We start from the raw sequence: 21,073 nt of genomic DNA on the forward strand, positions 1-21,073 counted from the left end.
AGCAAGCTCAAACTAACAAACTAAAAACAAACTAGCGTGTGAACAAAACTATATAAATAGCCAAGCACAAGGACAGTCAAACTTTTGTAGACTTCCGGTTAAAATAGACCAATTTCTATGCCTGTGTACTTCTAAAAAGGAATCTTTCAGCACTTCACTCAGTGAGCACAGCCCCCCAGACACTGTTGTTACTCGAGATGGGCTATGTGGGATTCATAGATATGTGTGTGATTACCTCTATGAAACAAAATGAGATGGGCTATGTGGGATGTGTGTGATTACATCTATGAAACCAAACAGCGGAATAACGAAATACTTTGTAAATAATTACGGCATACTTTTTTTGCTATAAATCACAGCTCACACATGCTCGTACTAAAACGTTATAAGTTCTATTTTTAGGAGTCTTTTGTTAAGATATGTAGCTAGCTAGCTAAACAATGAACCATAATCCCAACTCATGATGTTACTACCCTGCATGAATCTACAGGTAGCTAGCTAATATTAACTACCAAAGCAAATGGCTCTGAGATGCGAATAATATTACTACACAGATCATACACAAAATGATAGCTAGCTAGCTAACAGTACACTTTAGCTTGAAATGAAAAGTACTTTCTGACAAAATTAGAAACGTGTAATATCTGAAAATGTAGCTAGATAGACTATCTTACCCGTATACCTGGATGGACACTTCTCCTTCTCTGTCACGGATGCCATGGTTGCCCTTAGTTTGAAGACGTAATCCGGATACAGGTGTTTTCTCCATCTCCTTCGCTATCATACTCTAATTCCACTGATTTCAAACTCGGTCCTCCAGAAAGTGGAGAGCAACACTTATGCAGTTCTACTATGTGATATATATATTTTAAAAAGCTGCGTTAGACAGGATTACCTACACATACTGAACAGCTCAAATAGACAGAGGGACTCTACATGGCAGACCAATCTGAACTCATCTCTCGGCATGTCCAGCCCACTCATTATCTCAGCCAATCATGGCTAAGAAGGTTGCTAAGGAAAGGTTGCCTTCTTTTCCTGTGGCTAAACCAACTAGGCTCGTAATTTTTTTTTTTTTTTTGGGCATACAGATGGCATACATACATAAAGTTTACATGAAGGCACATGAAAGTTCAAATGTCCAGAAGGCATTTCTGACAAAAACGATTTATAAAAAATTAAAATTAAACGTTTAGGTTCAAATGGCTCTTGTGTGAAGTAGCGACATAGGCCTAGTCTCCTGAAACGTGTCACATATATTCAGCTTTATTTACTCTCAGATTCGAAAATACTATTTACATCATGCAAGACTACAAATCCCTGCATGCTCCTGCACGTCATCTCTAGCTGAAACCTTTGCTAACAGGTATTGTGACAATTTTAAACTTACATAAGACCATTCACAGAATGGTAAAGTTTAAAAACTAATTGCCTATTTATTCAGTGCTAAATTGAGCTACCATTAGATTGTTAATCCAGAGCTTCTTATGTTTGCCTCAAATCGGCAGTCTCGTCCAGATGATCATGGCATTTGTAGTTATTTATGTTAGCCACATTAGCAGCTATTTAGTATTTCATTTTTGGGGGGTAAATACAGGCAAATATATTGATAAAAGTCCTAGAGACATTTACATGGTTATCAAAACATAATGCCAGAGTAAGCCTACACAAAACACAGACCTTATTTTAACTATTTTTATAATCCCATATGGGAAAAATGAATGGTGGAAAAATGATCGGAATCATTTCCTTGTTTGACCGCTAGGTTTTGTGGGTATTACGACTTTGTGGTACTCTATACACTCTGTTATTAATATGTTTTGTTGTAGTACTACTTTCCACCAGCAGAGGGAGGCATTGATTTGAACAGAGGGAATATGTGACATTATTTATTAGGTTGTCATCGTGGCTGACCAATGTCGTGTTGATGAAAACCATTAAGAATGTTTTATTGCAGCGTGCTATTCAACATGGATTTGAGCTTCCTTGAAAATAGGTTTCCATGTCAATCACCAATAATCGAAAATATGCCTATGTTACAAATTTCAGACTTAACAGAATAATGAAAACGTCTCAACGTGTTACACAATGGCGTTGGGTTTTGAAGAAGTCATCAAGAACAACCACATAGTTTCCTGTGCATGTGTTGCAATGTTTGCCACCTGTGCCTTCACAAAAACTGTCAAAACTGCTGTCACGCTTGCAGCACAGAAGCCAAAAGTATCAATACCAAAACCAAACTGCATATCGGGTTGCCTACTTTCATTTCAATATGTGTCATTGTTTTGCTGTGGGTAGTTTTAAAGTGTATATCATAAGGTGCTATTTTGATCAAGGGATTAAAACAATGGGATGCTACATTTATGTTCCACACTCTAGTCAATGTACTGTTTCTGATTCAGAAAAAGGAAGGCACTCTTGCCAGAACAATCAGATAGGTTATAATTCAGTCAATGCAGATAAAAGACCACACTGCAGGCTATAACTCAGAATGTTTGCGATGTATTTTAAGGACAGGTGACGTTGGTGTTGGTTTATGAGCTGTCATCACAGCTCAATTCCAATTTATTCTGGTCCGATAAACATAAACTTGACTGACAAATGTACAAACAGACCCCTTTCAATATTGCATGCAAACACATGCACCTGCAACGGATTTCAACACATACTGCTCAAGAGAATATCCTCCACGAACACACCCCTTTATAACTTCCTATGCAGGTTCTGCAGATCACTGATTTGCTTATAGCTAAAAGTTTAGGTGATCAGCCGTGACCGTGAAGCATTTAGTTCTCTCCCTGTCAGGCCTAGAAGAGATAGCTATTGCCATTAACTATGAAAACAGATCAATTTTGATAAACTCCTTATCAAAAGCCTGGTCTTGTTTCCTTGTTAAAACTCAGGATAAAAGTGGGCCTTCCATCAGACTCCATCAATGTGGTCCATGAATAGCCGTGTGTGTGTGTGCGCGTGTGCGGGTGTGATTGCTGGGTGTCTGTCTGTGTGGGTTGTGACAAGTGAGTCAGACACATAAGGCCAGGGCAAAGGGAAGTTACCCGCTTCCTCTGCACCAAAACTGGACTTGTTTTCAAAAACAAGTCACTTCACTTCACTTTCACTTTCTAACGCAGGTTGTTTTTGAAAGATATCAAGTAGTAGAACTGCAAAAGTGTTGCTCTCCACTTTCTGGGGGACCGAGTTTTGAAATCAGTGGAATGCCAGGTGGAATTAGAGTGATAGCTAAGGAGTTAGAAAAAAACACTGCAGTTTGATTGCAAATATGTAGAGGGAGTCGAAAAGAGAACACACAAAAGGCTGTTGTATACAGTGGCTTGTGAAAGTATTCACCTCCCTTGGCCTTTTTCCTATTTTGTTGCATTACAACCTGCATTTAAATGTATTTTTATTTGGATTTCATGTAATGGACATACACAATTGGTGAAGTGAAATGAAAAAAATACAAAACAGAAAAGAGGTGAGTGCATATGTATTCACCCCCTCTGCTATGAAGCGCCTAAATAAGATTTGGTGCAACCAATTACCTTCAGAAGTCACATCATTAATTAAATAGATTGCACACAGGTGGACTTTAAGAGTCATTCATGTCTAAGGACATTAATCAGAGAGGCAACAAAGAGACCTAAGATAACCCTTTAGGAGCTGCAAAGCTCCACAGCGGAGATTGGAGTATTTGTCCCAGTGTTGCCAACTCATTTTCAGGGGAAGTTGCTAGAGGCAGGTCGATTTGTTGCTAAAAGTTGCTAAATGACATTGTGGTGTTATTGCGTGATGACGTCATTACGTAATAACGTAAAACTGTGTCATTACGTAGAATACACAATAACGTTAATCAAATTGACTGGCCATCTCTGCAAAAAATATGCTTTGACATTTGTTAGTTTAGATTTGTTTGTATATTATCATATATTTTATTTGTAAAAGTAATATAAACACAACACATTTTATATGATCACATTTTTACTTTTAAACACAACACATTGAATTATTGAACAATTACACATTATTGAACAATTACATTTGATATATTTTTTATTTTTAACTAGTAAACCTACACATTCTGAACAATTATAGTTTTAAGCAGTGTTTTGGTAGATAAATCTTGTTAGGGCCGTGGTCCCGTGGTGGGAACATCAATCAGCGGAAATGTTCAAGTGCGCCACCTATAGTTGTTGATAAAACTCAAACTTTCATTAAAATGCACATACAATGTACTGAATTAAAGCTACACTCGTTGTGAATCTATCCACCAAGTCAGATTTGTAAAATGCTTTTCGGCAAAAGCATGAGAAGCTATTATCTGATAGCATGTATCCCCCAAAATACTGCAACGTCACCTAACGACAGATTTTGCGATAGCCGGGGGCTACTCAAAATGCAGAAATAAAATATAAAACATTCATTACCTTTGACAAGCTTCTTTCTTGGCACTCCTAGATGTCCCATAAACATCATTTTGGGTCTTTTTTCGATTAAATCGGTCCATATATAGCCTAGATATCGATCTATGAATAGTGTGTGATCAAGGAAAAAATGAGCGTTTTTTAACGTAACGTCATTTTTTTTTATTAAAAAAGTCGACGATAAACTTTCACAAAACACTTCGAAATACTTTTGTAATGCAACTTTAGGTATTAGTAAACGTTAATACTCTATCCAAATGATCACGGGGCGATGTATATTCTTTAACTTCACGTCTTGAAATCATGGCCGGATATTGCTCAACCAAAACATCCTGTCGGAGATCCTCCGGCTCCCTTGTTTCGGTTTGACAAAGAAACAAAGCCGAAGCAAATGACAAGACTCTAGACATCCTCGACCTCATTTAATCCGGTTCACCTTTAACAAATCTTGGAAGTGGCGCATGGATATTTTTTTCCATTTTCAGTGATCAGATTTTCCTGCACTTTTCGATGAAACGCACGTTCTGTTATAGTCACAGCCGTGATTTAACCAATTTTAGAAACGTCTGAGTGTTTTCTATCCACACATACTAATCATATGCATATACTATATTCCTGGCATGAATAGCAGGGCGCTGAAATGTTGCGCGATTTTTAACAAAAAGCTGCGAAAATTCGCAGCTTCCCTAAAAGGATATTATTAAAAGTACCATGTACTTCGCTAAATTTATAACGTACACCCGCCAATCCATAAGAATAAAACCACATTTCGATGGGCACAACTCCATCGTAATTATCTTTCCGTTATTATTTAGAATTCATTAGATTTAGGTAACTGTCTCTTCTATTATTCAGCATTTTAAATATGACTCCATTCCCAATGCGTTATTCCAGCGGACCATTTAGGCAAGACAACGTATTCCATCGAAATCGACTCGCTATTGTTTAGAATGAATTAGTCTTTCAATTTAACCTAAACAAGCTATTAAAACGTTCAGTTTATATCTTAATTAAACAAACCCTAACAACCGTATCTCTCCCTGCAAAATATATCAATATTTGAATTACAATCAGAATGAATTTTAGTCCATCGGTGCCTAAGCTGATATACGAACCCGAGTCGTAGGCAAGAGTTCCACCCCTTGACCACCATCACTATTGGACTGACGGAGCCTCCCCGCAAATAACCCTATTATTATAATTGTCTGTAGTCGCAAACTTCTGTTAATTCCGGAACCTCCTTTGAGGATTTAATGCCCATTACTAGTTAACTTTGTAGTTACTATGCTTATTCTCCCTATCTAGGTGTATATGCTTTTGTGATATATGTGTGTGCTTTTTTACCGTTATCCAATCACTATAGTTTTGTCCTACGGTATATTTACACACTCTATGTGTATGTGATGTTTGATGTGTGTTTCTCCTTTCTGGAAACGTTATCTATAGAGTTGACTGTCGATCGGACATTAGGTCTCACCCGTACAACTATCTGTTGTGTCTTAGGACTTATAAAGTTAATATCTCGTATCTACACTCCCCTATATTAGGCTTCCCTCTCCTCCTTTTTGGACTTTCTCTCAGTATTGAATAGGTTAATTAAGTTATCTTGTTCGCATAGAATTGCCTTCCTATCTCACCAAGCCTAGTTTATATCTTCTTGGGACTTTATTTAGGTGTGTCTTATTGAATTGGGTCTATGGCTAATTTACCGCATGTCAGTTAACCATAAGTTATCCTATTTGTACAAAACGACCGTCCTATCAAAAAACACCTATTTAATATCCCTCCCTTCCGTTATTTTTATTTGTGGTAGTGCACCTTACCTCAGGTCTTTTCGGACCTGCCCACTTCCTTTCGATTTTGGTTAAACTACAAAGTAGAAACCTAGTGAATCTGTTTAGAATAATTAAGCACCTATTATTGATTAATTCTAAGCATTTTTAGGACATCAAATCAAAGATATCTTAAAATCATTCGCCCCAAATTCGTGAATAAAGATTACTGACCTTGTCTCGTAGACTGGGAAACGCAATGTAGGTTAGATCTCGTCACCACCTCTGTCGTGTATCAGTTCACCACTGGCCTGAAATAGACCCTCAAGTTAGAGGTCAGGTCTTTGTCTTACGGATCCTGGATCCGCCCGTGCACGGTTTTCAGCAGTTCCCTGGGACGACAGAGGCAGGTCTTGAGATCCGGCTCTCGAAGGACCAAATTGTTATGATAATTTTGTTGTCAATGTTCATAAACTGAACTTCAATTAAACTACTCTGTCTGTTACTAAGAATTTGTAAGGTTCTTATTGAAATGAAACAGACAGAGGCCAGTCTACAATAGTCAGAATGTTAATTTATGAGAGCTCTGCTGTGCATATACAAAGACGTTCCTTTTATAATATTATCTTAACCTACGCACATACATACACACTAACATTAGGATTTTCTCCTGAAGTCTCACCACAGTTTATTACCACTCAACTGACAGTTCCAGTCCCACCCAGATACTGAAATCTAGAGGGGCTCTCCCTGTCCTATCTTATCTCCCCAGAGTTACAGCCGGGTCGGCTCAAACATAGTTTAAGGACCCTCTTTGTTTTCTTTAGGCACACACATACATTCCTCTCTTCCCAGGTACATGCTACATAACCTCTTTCTTATGAACAAACATTATTTATCATTGTAGAAAAACAGGGTAGAATTCAGTTAGTTATAGTTCTATGTTAAATGTATACATCATTTAGTCATTATTCATAAAATGCACAACAGTTACTCCATCTCTGTCATGAGGAATGGGCCAAAATTCACCCAACTTATTGTGGGAAGCTTGTGGAAGGCTACCTGAAATGTTTGACCCAAGTTACACAATTTAAAGGCAATGCTACCAAATACTAATTGAGTGTATGTAAACTTCTGACCCACTGGGAATGTGATGAAAGAAATTAAAGCTGAAATAAATAATTCTCTCTTCTATTATTCTGACATTTCACATTCTTAAAATAAATTGGTGCTCCTAACTAACCTAAAAAATGGGATTTTTACTAGGATTACATGTCAGGAATTGTGAAAAACTAAGTTTAAATGTAGTTGGCTAAGGTGTATGTAAACTTCCGACTTCAACTGTACATTTGTATGTCCATATATGGCAGGAAGTCACACCAAAGATTTGAAGGCACCAATCAATAGCCAAGGTACTCAGCTTTCCGCAGACACCCTGCTTTTGCAGATAAGGGCTACCAGAGTTAATTGAATTTTAAAAATCTGGTAGGGTCCCCAAATATGGGGACTTTACATTTAAGAGGCTTTAGACTGGCTGTCTAAGCATAACTAACATGGACAGTTCAATATTATCAGCTTGCTATATTGGCTGCAAGATTGCTAGCTAGCAGAGAATGGCTGAGAACCAACTAACCAACCACAGATGATTTATACACATTGATAATTGTTACCTACACACAAACAGAGTGTGAGTTAGCTACAGTGCATTCAGAAAGTTTTCAGACCCCTTGACTTTTTCTGCATTTTGTTATGTTACAGCCTTATTCTAAAATGTATCCTCATCAATCTACACACAATACCCCATAATGACAAAGCAAAAATTGGTTTTTAGACATTTTTGCAAATGTATAAAACATTTAAAAAACGGAAATATCACATTTACATAAATATTCAGACCTTTTATTCAGTTGTTGAAGCACCTTTGGCAGTGATTACAGCCTCGAGTCTTGTTGGGTATGACACTACAAGATTGGCACACTTGTCTTTGGGGAGTTTCTCCCATTCTTCTCTGCAGATCCTCTCAGGCTCTGTCAGGTGGATGGGGAGCATCGCTGCACAGTTATTTTCAGGTCTCTTCAGAGATTTTCGATCGGGTTCAAGTCCGGGCTCTGGCTGGGCCACTCAATGACATTCAGAGGCTTGTCCCGAAGCCACTCCGGCGTTGTCTTGGCTGTGTACTTAGGGTTGTTGTCCTAATGGAAGATAAACCTTTGCCTCAGTCTGAGGTCTTGAGCGCTCTGGTGCAGGTTTTCATCAACTATCTCTCTGTACTTTACTCAGTTCATCTTTCCCTCGATCCTGCCTTGTCTCCCAGTCCCTGCCACTGAAAAATATCCCCACAGCATGATGCTGCCACCATCATGCTTCACCGTAGGGATGGTGCAAGGTTTCCTCCAGACATGACGCTTGGTATTCAGGCCAAAGAGTTCAGTCTTGGTTTCATCAGATCAGAGAATCTTGTTTCTCATGGTCTGAGAGTCCTTTAGGGGCCTTTTGGCAAACTCCAAGCGGGCTGTCGTGTTTATTACTGAGGAGTATTTTACGCCTGGCCACTCTACAATAAAGGCCTGATTGGAGTTTTGCAGAGATGGAATGTTCTCCCATATCCTCCAGAGGAACTCTGGATCTCTGTCAGAGTGACCATCAGGATCTTGGTCACCTCCCTGACCAAGGCCCTTCTCCTCAGATTGCTCAGTTTGGCCGGGCGGCCAGCTCTAGGAAGTCTTGGTAGTTCCAAACTTCTTCCATTTAAGAATGATGGAGACCACTGTGTTCTTGGGGACCTTCAATGCTGCAGCAATATTTTGGTACCCTTCCCCAGATCTGTGCCTCGACACAATCCTGTCTCTGAACTTTACGGACAATTCCTTCAACCTCATGGCTTGGTTTTTGCTCTGACATGCACTGTCAACTGTGGGGCCTTATATTGACAGGTGTGCACTGCATATCTAGACAAGGGTGGAATAGATGGCTACCAAATTGAGATATCAAATAAGAGTAACATTAGTTACTTTATGCTAGCTAACGTCAGTCAAAGATAGAATGAACAAACAAACATTTACTATGCTGTTTACTCTGCTGTGTATCTACCAGTCTAGCAGTGACTACCAGTACCATGGCATAAACTAAACTGATTGACAGTGTGTATACCAAAAGATGGCTATATGATTTAGCTGATGGCTTTCTGAGTTCAATTCAGGACTGTAACGTTACTCAGCTAGTCCAGCTAGGCTAGCTAGCTAGTTAACGGTAGTTTACCTCTAATTGAGTCTCCCCCTTGTGAAGGGGAGAAAATGATGGTATCGCATCACGTCTCAGCTGTCATCAAAATGGATTCATCATCAGTTCAGGATGAAAATCCCTCTTTGGTCACCGCCTCATTCTTGATAGCCAGTAGGTAGAACTGTGAAAGGTAACACATTTTCGCACTTGTTTGTAATTAGCACAGTCAGGCACAGAACACCATACAGGCATGATGACAAGCATTAGTGAAAAACAAGCGTTTCAGCCAAAAAAAAGGGGCCTTGGTCAATCGAAGTAAACAACATTATTCACATTTGTGGGCACCACCCCTCTACTTAGAGGGCGGTATCGGTATCAGTATTCACTATATATGCCAGATGTTGTTGTTCACTGTGAGCAGACGAATACACAGGGAGTCGAAACTTTAAGATTCTACCAGTGAAATGAAAATGTTCAAGTTCTAGCTTGAGGTTAAAACAATTTGTAATTATGTTAATATACTGTAGTAATGACTATATGCTGTGGCAGAGCCAGGGTGAAATTCTCCTTTAAAGTCAGTCAAAAATAGACCCCTGTACCTGCATTTGCTTCTTCTTTCAAATACTTCATATGCAGTCTGCACCCCCAGGCAGGCTCAATCAAACATTCAAAGTATTTGTATGGAAGAAAACAAATACAGTTACAACCCAGGTCTGAACATGCTCAACATGCATGCTAATAACAAACTGTTACATACTCTACATGGAAAAGTATGTGGGCACTCATTCAAATTAGTGGATTCGGCTATTTCAGTCACACCCGTTGCTGACAGGTGTGTAAAATCGAGCACAAAGCCATGCAATCTCCATAGACAAACATTAGCAGCACAAGAACTGTTCGTCGAGAGCTTCATGAAATGGGTTTCCATGGCCGAGCAGCTGCACACAAGGCTAAAATCACCATGCACAATGCCAAGTGTCGTCTGCAGTGGTGTAAAGCTCGCCACCATTGTACTCTTGGAGCCTTGGAAATGGGTTCCCTGGAGTGATGAATCACGCTTCATTATCTGGCAGTCCAGCGGACAAAACTGGGTTTGGCAGATGCCAGGAGAACGCTACCTGCCCGAGTGTATAGTGCCGACTGTAAAGTTTACTGGAGGAGGAAAAAGGTCAATACAGAAATTATTTGTCGAGATCGGTGTGGAAGAACTTGACTGGCCTGCACAGTGCCCTGACGTCAACCCCATTGAACACTTTTGGGATGAATTGTAACGCCGGCTGCGAGCCAGGCCTAATCGCACAACATCAATGCCCGACCACACTAATGCTCTTGTGGCTGAATGGAAGCAAGTCCCCAGAAGAGTGAAGGCTGTTATAGCAGCTAACGGGGGACCAACTCTATATTAATGCCTATGATTTTGGAATAAGATGTTCGACGAGCAAAAGTATTTGGCCATGTAGTGTATGTCACATACTGTATGTGACCGACCGGCAGTTTGGTGGTTCAAAATAGCTTAACTAGTGTATTTTATCACCAGTAAACCCAACCATTTAAAAATGAATTTAGCTAGCTAGCTAAACAATGAACCATAATCCTAACTCATAACGTTACTACCCTGCATGAATCTGCAGGTAGCTAACCACCCAGGTTCAATGTTAGCTAGCTAGCTAACATTAGGCAATAACTAGCCATGCAAATTTCTCTAGCTCATACACGTAATGTTAGCTAGCAAGCCAGACAGCTAATGTTAGCTAGCTAACAAAGCAGATACCAAAATTAGAAACTTAGATCTGAAAATGTAGCTAGATACACTATCTTACCTGTATACATGGATGGATGCTTCTCCCACTCTGTCATTGATGCTATGGCTGCCCTTAGTATTCACCCCCCTTGGCATTTATCCTATTTTGTTTCCTTACAACCTGGAATTAAAATAGATTTTTGGGGGGTCTGTAACATTTGATATAAACAACATGCCTACCACTTTGAAGATGCAAAATAGTATTTATTGTGAAACAAACAAGAAATAATAAACTTGAGCGTGCATAACTATTCACCCCGCCAACATCAATACTTTGCAGAGCCACCTTTTGCAGTAATTACAGCTTCAAGTCTCTTGGGGTATGTCTCATCTAGCCACTGGGATTTCTACCCATTCTTCAAGGCAAAACTGCTCCAGCTCCTACAAGTTAGATGGGTTCCTGCTGGTTTACAGCAATCGTTAAGGCATACCACAGATTCACAATTGGATTGAGGTCTGGGCTTTGACTAGGCCATTCCAAGACATTTAAATGTTTCCCCTTAAACCACTCAAGTGTTGCTTTAGCAGTATGCTTATGGTCATTATCCTGCTGGAAGGTGAATATCCAGTCTCAAATCTCTGGAAGACTGAAACAGGTTTCCCTCAAGAATTTCCCTGGATTTAGCTCTATCCATCATTCCTTCAATTCTGACCCGTTTTCCAGTCCCCACAGCATGATGCTGCCACCACCATGCTTCACTGTGGGGATGGTGTTCTCGGAGTGATGAGAGGTGTTGGGTTTGCGCCAGACATAGCATTTTCCATGATGGCCAAAATGCTAAATTTTAGTCTCATCTGACAAGAGTACCTTCTTCCATATGTTTGGAGAGTCTCCCAAATGCCTTTTTGCGAGAACCAAACTCATTAGCTTATTTTTTTCTTTAAGCAATGTCTATTTTCTGGCCACTCTTCTGTAAAGCCCAGCTCTGTGGAGTGTACGGCTTAAAGTGGTCTTATGGACAGATCAGTGATGCCAACTCAGCAATTTTGATGCTAGATTTAGCAACTTTTCAGAGTTCCCTGCCAACTTTTTTTTCAAACAGCACCTAGCAACAAATTTAGCTACTTTTAAAAAGGTATTTGGAACTTTTAGCATCTTTTGAAAAGTGACTCAAATGCTAAAATGCACGCATTTTCCCTCTAAATGACACAAAAACGATTTTCTCTGTCACACACTCAATCACCACACACGTGCCTGGCTGCAAAAGTGCATTGTGCATGACGTCAGCAGCTTGCGCTCAGCTTGTGCACAGGCAGCAGCAGGCCAGGAGCAATTTCGGCAAATTGCAAATCATTGTTGGCTGACTGCAGCAGCAGTAGTATGCGTTCAACGAGACAAACCCAATGAAAATAGTTGGTCACAAATGTTTGGTCTTGAACAGAACTTACAACACCAATCAACATGTCTCAATCAAGATTGTACAGCCAGAAGTACAGAAAAGTGTCTGATTTTAAAGGGTGGCTGAAGCCAGTACTTGGGGATGATTGTCGGGCATACTGTGCGTACTGCAAATAAATCCATGATTATCGAAAACTTCAACAAGCATTTCTCAACGGCTGGCCATGCCTTCCTCCTCGCTACTCCAACCTCGGCCAACAGCCCCCCCCCCCGCCGCAGCTACTCGCCCAAGCCTCCCCAGCTTCTCCTTTAACCAAATCCAGATAGCAGATGTTCTGAAAGAGCTGCAAAACCTGGACCCGTACAAATCAGCTGGGATTGACAATCTGGACCCTCTATTTCTGAAACTATCCGCCGCCATTGTCGCAACCCCTATTACCAGCCTGTTCAACCTCTCTTTCATATTGTCTGAGATTCCCAAGGATCGGAAAGCTGCCACAGTCATCCCCCTCTTCAAAGGGGGAGACACCCTGGACCCAAACTGTTACAGACCTATATCCATCCTGCCCTGCCTATCTAATGTCTTCGAAAGCCAAGTCAACAAACAGATCACTGACCATCTCGAATCCCACGTACCTTCTCCGCTGTGCAATCTGGTTTCCGAGCCGGTCACGGGTGCATCTCAGCCATGCTCAAGGTACTAAACGATATCATAACCGCTATCGATAAAAGACAGTACTGTGCAGCCGGCTTCATCGACCTGGCCAAGGCTTTCGACTCTGTCAATCACCATATTCTTATCGGCAGACTCAGTAGCCTCAGTTTTTCTAATGACTGCCTTGCCTGGTTCACCAACTTCTTTGCAAACAAAGTTCAGTGTGTCAAATCGGAGGGCATGTTGTCCGGTCTTCTGGCAGTCTCTATGGGGGTGCCACAGGGTTAAATTCTCGGGCCCACTCTTTTCTCTGTATATATCAATGTTGTTACTCTTGCTGTGGGCGATTCCCTGATCCACCTCTACGCAGACGACACCATTCTCTCCAAACGAGCTTCAATGCCATACAACACTCCTTCCGTGGCCTCCAACCGCTCTTAAAGGCCAGTAAAACCAAATGCATGCTTTTCAACCGTTCGCTGCCTGCACCCGCACGCCCGACTAGCATCACCACCCTGGATGGTTCCGACCTAGAATATGTGGACATCTATAAGTACCTAGGTGTCTGGCTAGACTGTAAACTCTCCTTCCAGACTCATATCAAACAACTCCAATCTAATATCAAATCTAGAGTCGGCTTTCTATTCCGCAACAAAGCCTCCTTCACTCACGCCGCCAAACTTACCCTAGTAAAACTGACTATCCTACCGATCCTCGACTTCGGCGATGTCATCTACAAAATAGCTTCCAATACTCTACTCAGCAAACTGGATGCAGTTTATCACAGTGCCATCCGTTTTGCTACTAAAGCACCTTATACCACCCACCACTGCAACCTGTATGCTCTAGTCGGCTAGCCATCGCTACATATTCGTCGCCAGACCCACTGGCTCCAGGTCATCTACAAGTCCATGCTAGGTAAAGCTCTGCATTATCTCAGTTCACTGGTCACGATGGCAACACCCACCCGTAGCACGTGCTCCAGCAGGTGTATCTCACTGATCATCCCTAGAGCCAACACCTCATTGGCCGCCTTTCCTTCCAGTTCTCTGCTGCCTGTGACTGGAATGAATTGCAAAAATCGTTGAAGTTGGAGACTTTCATCTCCCTCACCAACTTCAAACATCTGCTATCTGATTGCTGCAGCTGTACATAGTCCATCGGTAAATAGCCCACCCAATTTACCTACCTCATCCCCATACTGTTTATATTTATTTACTTTTCTGCTCTTTTGCACACCAGTATCTCTACTTGCACATGACCATCTGATCATTCATTACTGTTCCACTGGAGGTCATAAGGTGAATGCACCAATTTGTAAGTCGCTCTGGATAAGAGCGTCTGCTAAATGACTTAAATGTTAAATGTAAATGTAAATTCATCACTCCAGTGTTAATCTGCAAAATTGTAGTTATACGCCTACCTCCTCATGCCTTTTGCACACAATGTATATAGACTCTTTTTTTCTTTCCACTGTGTTATTGACTTGTTTATTGTTTACTCCATGTGTAACTCTGTGTTGTTGTCTGTTCACACTGCTATGCTTTATCTTGGCCAGGTCGCAGTTGTAAATGAGAACGTGTTCTCAACTAGCCTACCTGGTTAAATAAAGGTGAAATAAAATAAAAAATAAAAAATAAGATATGCAAAGCATATAAATAAATAAAAACCTCACAACCCCACAACGCAGTCTACATTACCACAGTTGGTTAAAAAAGTGGATAACTGCAAAAGTGCAGAAGCTACTATGGCAATGGCCACTGCAGAGCATTATTCGCTGCTAGCATGCAACCATTTAGGTATGGCTTGCAAAGCTGCCTTTTCAGATTCTGTGGCAGCAACAAACTTCCAAATGCACCGCACCAAGTGCACAGAAATGATTAGGGGAGTACAGGCTACTTATTTTCTCAAAAGGCTAACATCAGATTTGAGGGATGAGAAGTCTCCTTTTGGATGAGTCCACTGATGTCAGTGTCTCGAAATACCTGGGTTGTGGTGATTCGGTATTTCAGTGCTAAAAATAGAACCATTGTGTCCACATTTCTCGGGCTGGTTGAATTGGAGGGGGGCGATGCCAGATCAATAGCAAAGGCGGTAGTTGAGTTTCTTGAGAAGTGTAACTTGAAAAAAGAGAATCTTCAGGATATTGGCACTGATAATGCGTCCGTGATGACTGGGGTGCACAATGGGGTGCACATGATTTTAAAGGAAGAATGTGCATTGCCCAATTTGGTAATCATCCGTTGTGTGTGCCATCCGCTGTGTGTGCCATTCTTTACAATTGGCTGTCTGTGCAGCATCCAAAGAAACCATCCCTAGGAGTGTTGAGTACTTTATCAGGGAAACCTACAACTGGTTTTCGATTTCCCCAAAACGGCGCGAGGCGTACAACGCAGTGTAAGCCATCATTAATTATGGCCAGAAACCCCTGCAGATCACCAATGTGTGCCACACGTTGGCTATCGATTAAGCCTGCAGTAACTCGTATATTGAACCAGTGGGAGGAACTGAAACTCCACTTTGAGTTGACCAAGGCCAGTGAGCATGGCTACATGGCGGATGTGCTCCACGCCACGTACGTGGACAAGACCAACTATGTCTACCTGACATTCTTGAAATCAATCCTGTCCGACGTACAAGTTGCAGTGAAGTAATTTGAGGGAGAGCAAACAGATCCTGTCAAGCTTTTGGACAATCTGGCAAACCTCTTAACATCAATTTGCAGCAGAGTAGTCAAACTATGGCAAAAATTGATGTTCTGAAGTATTCCATTGATGGACATCTCAGTCCATCACCATTCCTTGGGTACCTTTTCGAGAGCATGGTGTACCGACTCAGTCTTGCGCCAGAGGACAAAAAGGTCATTCGGAGACAGCGTATTAACTACATTGTTGCTTTAAGCGAGGAGCTGCAAGCAAGGCTCCCAGACAACCTTGAAGCCTTGTGAAACATGGCCTTGTTCAGTGTTAAGGAAACACTAAAGTACAATAAAGGCACCAATGAAATGATTAAAGTAGCTGAGCTACTGGGATACCAGCCCCAAACAATTGATACATTTGTTTCCCAATGGAGAAACATATATCTGTTTAGGTGGGACTCAACTGAAAATACAGTCCAGTTTTGAAGTGAAGTCAATAACTACACAGACTCTTCCGGGTCAAATCCATTTGAAGAACTGTGCAAAGCTGCACTCGCTGCCCTCTCCTTGCCACACTCAAATGCGCAGGTTGAACGGTTGTTCAGCCAAATGAGTTTGGTCAAGTCAAAGTTAAGAAATAGAATGTCATTGCACACTCTCAACTCCATACTCCTCGTGCGGTATGGACTGAAGCTGGCTGGTGATACCTGTTACCAGCATAAACTACCAAGTGAAGTTCTGCAGCAGTTTGGCACCACAGCAGCATACAGCTTTAAGGCCACTCCATCCTCTTCTGCTGGTTCCAGCTCCGTGACAATGCAGTTGGACAGTGAAGATGAAGAAGATTTCCTTGCCAATCTATGATTCATCATATTTACAGTACGTATGCAAGGAGTGGACTTTCTGGAACTGACGGAGACACACAGCTGATAGTGGCAGTGTGTACTGCAGTGTGTGCGAAAACAGTGGCAATATCTGGAGGAAACCATTGAGCAGCTAGCCAGCCAAGCAGCACAACAACCTGGGGAGAGATGGAGAGAGATGCCTAGTGCATACATCATTATTTGAGTTAAGTTGCTTGTTCAATAAGATAGCATATATATACACCTTGTTATTAGCCTGTAATTGTTCATCATTAAGGTAGCCTGTTAAAAAGAAATTTGTGGAGTGGTTGAAAAACTAGTTTTAATGACTCCAACATAAGTCTATGTAAACTTCTGACTTCAACTGTATAATGGCAGGCCAAGCCGATGACCTCATTTCAAGATGGCTGCTACCTACATTCCGGTTAGCGTTGTGAAGCATAATCAAAATAAACATGGAATACGTTGATACACACCGGAAGCCGGCACTCTACAGATCATGAGGATATGTTATTTGACTATATCGTTGTGCATCAAAAATAGGATGTTGCTTGTTTACGAACTGTAGGCATCCATTACACAGGGGATTGGCTACTATAGCAGCTTGACAGTCTTGTACCCAATGAGATAGGCTTTCCAGAGGCATGCAGTTGACCTGGGTGGGACAAAGCAAGGCCTAGGACCTTTTATGCGTAATGCTAACTTTTGCAACCTGGCTCAGAGACTTGGAAACATCCCGTGACCATACTTGACACCACTAACTAAAACACCTGCCCATTCCTAAACTCGGCAAAAAAAAAGTCCTCTTACTGTCAGCTGTGTTTATTTTCAGCAAACTTAACATGTGTAAATATTTGTATGAACATAACAAGATTCAACAACTGAGACATAAACTGAACAAGTTCCACAGACATGTGACGAACAGAAATTGAATATGTGTCCCTGAACAAAGTGGAGGTCAAAATCAAAAGTCAGTATCTGGTGTGGTCACCAGCTGCATTAAGTACTGCAGTACATCTCCTCCTCATGGACTGCACCAGATTTGCCAGTTCTTGCTGTGAGATGTTACCCCACTCGGACCAAGCAGCGTGGCCAGGAGGAGTGGACATGGGAGGACATCCTGAATGGAGGACCCTGGACGCAGGCCGGAGAGTATCGCCATCCAAGGGAGCAGATGGAGGGAGTTAGAGCGGAACTGCGATGATACGAGGAGTTAGGTCAATAACGGAAGCCTGAGAGGCAGCTCCAAAAACAAATTGGGGGAGGCACACGGGGAGATTGGCGGAGTCAGGGTTTAGACCTAAGCCAACTCCCCGTGCTTACCGTGGGGAGAGTGTGACCGGTAAGGCACCGTGTTATGCGGTGATGTGCACTGTGTCTCCAGTGCGCATTCACAGCCCGGTGAGCTCTGTGCCAGCTCCTCGCATTTTCCGTGCAAGAGTGGGCATCCAGCCAGGATGGATTGTGCCGACTCAGCGGTTCTGGTCTCCAGTACGTCTCCTTGGTCCAGGATATCCTGCGCCAGCTCTACGCACGGTATCCCCAGTTCGCCAGCACAACCCAGTGCGGCCTGTGCCAGCTCCCCGCACGTGCCGTGATACAGGGGGTATTCAGCCAGGACAGCCAGCTCTACACACTATGCCTCCAGTGGGCCTTAATAGCCCAGTGCGTCCAGTGCCAGCTCTCCACACTCACTGAGCTAAAGTGGGTATCCAGCCAGGACCAGTTGTGGCAGCACAACGCACAGGCTTCTAGTACGTCTCCTCAGTCCGGTGAGGCCTGTTCCGGCTCCAGGTACGAATCCTCCAGTGATGATCCATGGCCTGTATCCTCCAGTGATGATCCATGGCACGAAGCCTCCAGTGATGATCTATGGCACGAAGCCTCCAGTGATTATCCATGGCACGAAGCCTCCAGTGATTATCCATGGCACGAAGCCTCCAGTGATGATCCATGGCACGAAGCCTCCAGTGATGATCCATGGCCCGGAGCCTGCAGTGATGATCCTTGGACCGGAGCCTGCAGTGACGATCCTTGGACCGGAGCCTCCAGCGACGTTCCCCAGTCCGGGGCCTCCAGCGATGTTCCCCAGTCCGGGGCCTCCAGCGACGGTCTCCAGTCCGGAGCCTCCACTGAGAGTAGATACCCACCCGGACCCTCCCCTATAGGTTCAGGTTTGCGGCCGGAGTATGCACCTTTTGGGGGGGGGTATCTACTCTCAGTGGAGGCTCCGGACTGGAGACCGTCGCTGGAGGCCCCGGACTGGGGAACGTCGCTGGAGGCTCCCTGACCTTAGAGATCCTTATTATTCTCTATGTTTGGTTAGGTCAGGGTGTGACTAGGGTGGGAAATTCTATGTCTTCTGTTTCTTTGTTTTTGGCCAAGTGTGGTTCCCAATCAGCTGTCTATCGTTGGCTCTGATTGGGGATCATACTTAGGCAGTCATTTTTTCCACCATTAGGTTGTGGGATCTTGTTTTCTGTTTAGTATCTGAGCAGAACTGTGCGCTTCCGTTTTCACTTTTGTTATTTTGTTTGAGTGTTTTTTTTAAATAAAAGAATCATGAACACTTTCCACCCTGCGCTTTGGTCTGCTCTTCCTACCACCACCGAGAGAGCTGTTACAACAATTCATTCTGTGTAAAAACTGCCTTCCTCAGACTTTTCACCTCTTCTTTAGCCCCCTGAGCCCATTCACTTTGGTGGCTGATATTCCCTCTCAAAAGCAGCTCCCAATTTCCCCTCATTGTCCCTAAACAATATGCTAGTCGGTCCCATTCGGTTGATACCTTTACCAACAATGGCGTGTTGCCCTATGTCCCTTCCACAAAAAGTGTAAAATGCTAGAACCACAAGTCACCATGTCTTTCCAGGACACTTGCAGTAACAGCAAATCTTCTGCAAGAGGACCAAACCGTTGATGGTTAAGAAGCGCTACACCAATTTCGGCACAGTCTTATCCAGCTGGCCGTTCACCGCAGACGGGACATGCCCGTCTCGAGTCTCAGCTTCCCCAGCCCGCCATGCCGAACGCAATTGACAGTGTACCGAAGCCGGATAAAGGACCATGGCTCTGTTTACACAAGCAGCCCAATTCTGATCTTTTTTAATTTATTAGTCTTTTGACCCATCAGATCAGTTCTGAAAAAGATCTAATGTGATTAAGAACAATTAGTGTGAAAAAAATTCTGGAAACCATGTGTTTGATGTATTTGATACCATTCCACCAATTTCGCTCCAGCCATTACCACGAGTCAGTCCTCTCCAGTTAAGGTACCTCTAACCTCCTGTGGTAGTACAGGGGTCACCAACCCGTCTCATGGAGAGCTACCCTGTTGTAGGTTTTTGCTCCAACCACAGTTTCAACTAACCTTGTTCTGCTTATCAACCAACAAATGATTAGAATCATGTGTGCTAGATTAGGGTTGGAGTGAAAACCTACAGGACTGTAGCCCTCCAGGAACTGGGTTGGAGACCACTGATTTAGAATTCAAATAAGATCTGGTGAAACCAATTACCTTCAGAAGTGACATAATTAGTTAGATTGCACACAGATGGACTTTATTTAAGTGTCACATGATCTCAGTATATATTCACCCGTGATATGCAACTGTTCAGGGAAGTCAGGAACCAATACACGCAGTCAGTCAGGAAAGCTAAGGCCAGCTTCTTCAGGCAGAAGTTTGCATCCTGTAGCTCCAACTCCAAAAAGTTCTGGGACACTGTGAAGTCCATGGAGAACAAGAGTACCTCCTCCCAGCTGCCCACTGCACTGAGGCTAGGTAACACGGTCTCCACCGATAAATCCACGATTATCGAAAGCTTCAATAAGCACTTCTCAACGGCTGGCCATGCCTTCCGCCTGGCTACTCCAACCTCGGCCAACAGCTCCGCCCCCCCCGCAGCTCCTCGCCCAAGCCTCTCCAGGTTCTCCTTTACCCAAATCCAGATAGCAGATGTTCTGAAAGAGCTGCAAAACCTAGATCCGTACAAATCAGCTGGGCTTGACAATCTGGACCCTCTATTTCTGAAACTATCTGCCGCCATTGTCGCAACCCCTATTACCAGCCTGTTCAACCTCTCTTTCATATCGTCTGAGATCCCCAAGGATTGAAAGCTGCCGCAGTCATCCCCCTCTTCAAAGGGGGAGACACCCTGGACCCAAACTGCTATAGACCTATATCCATCCTGCCCTGCCTATCTAAGGTCTTCGAAAGCCAAGTCAACAAACAGGTCACTGACCATCTCGAATCCCACCGTACCTTCTCCGCTGTGCAATCTGGTTTCCGAGCCGGTCACGGGTGCACCTCAGCCACGCTCAAGGTACTAAACGATATCATAACCGCCATCGATAAAAGACAGT

Source organism: Oncorhynchus nerka, linkage group LG1 (assembly GCF_034236695.1).
Source record: "Oncorhynchus nerka isolate Pitt River linkage group LG1, Oner_Uvic_2.0, whole genome shotgun sequence".
NCBI lineage: Eukaryota > Metazoa > Chordata > Actinopteri > Salmoniformes > Salmonidae > Oncorhynchus > Oncorhynchus nerka.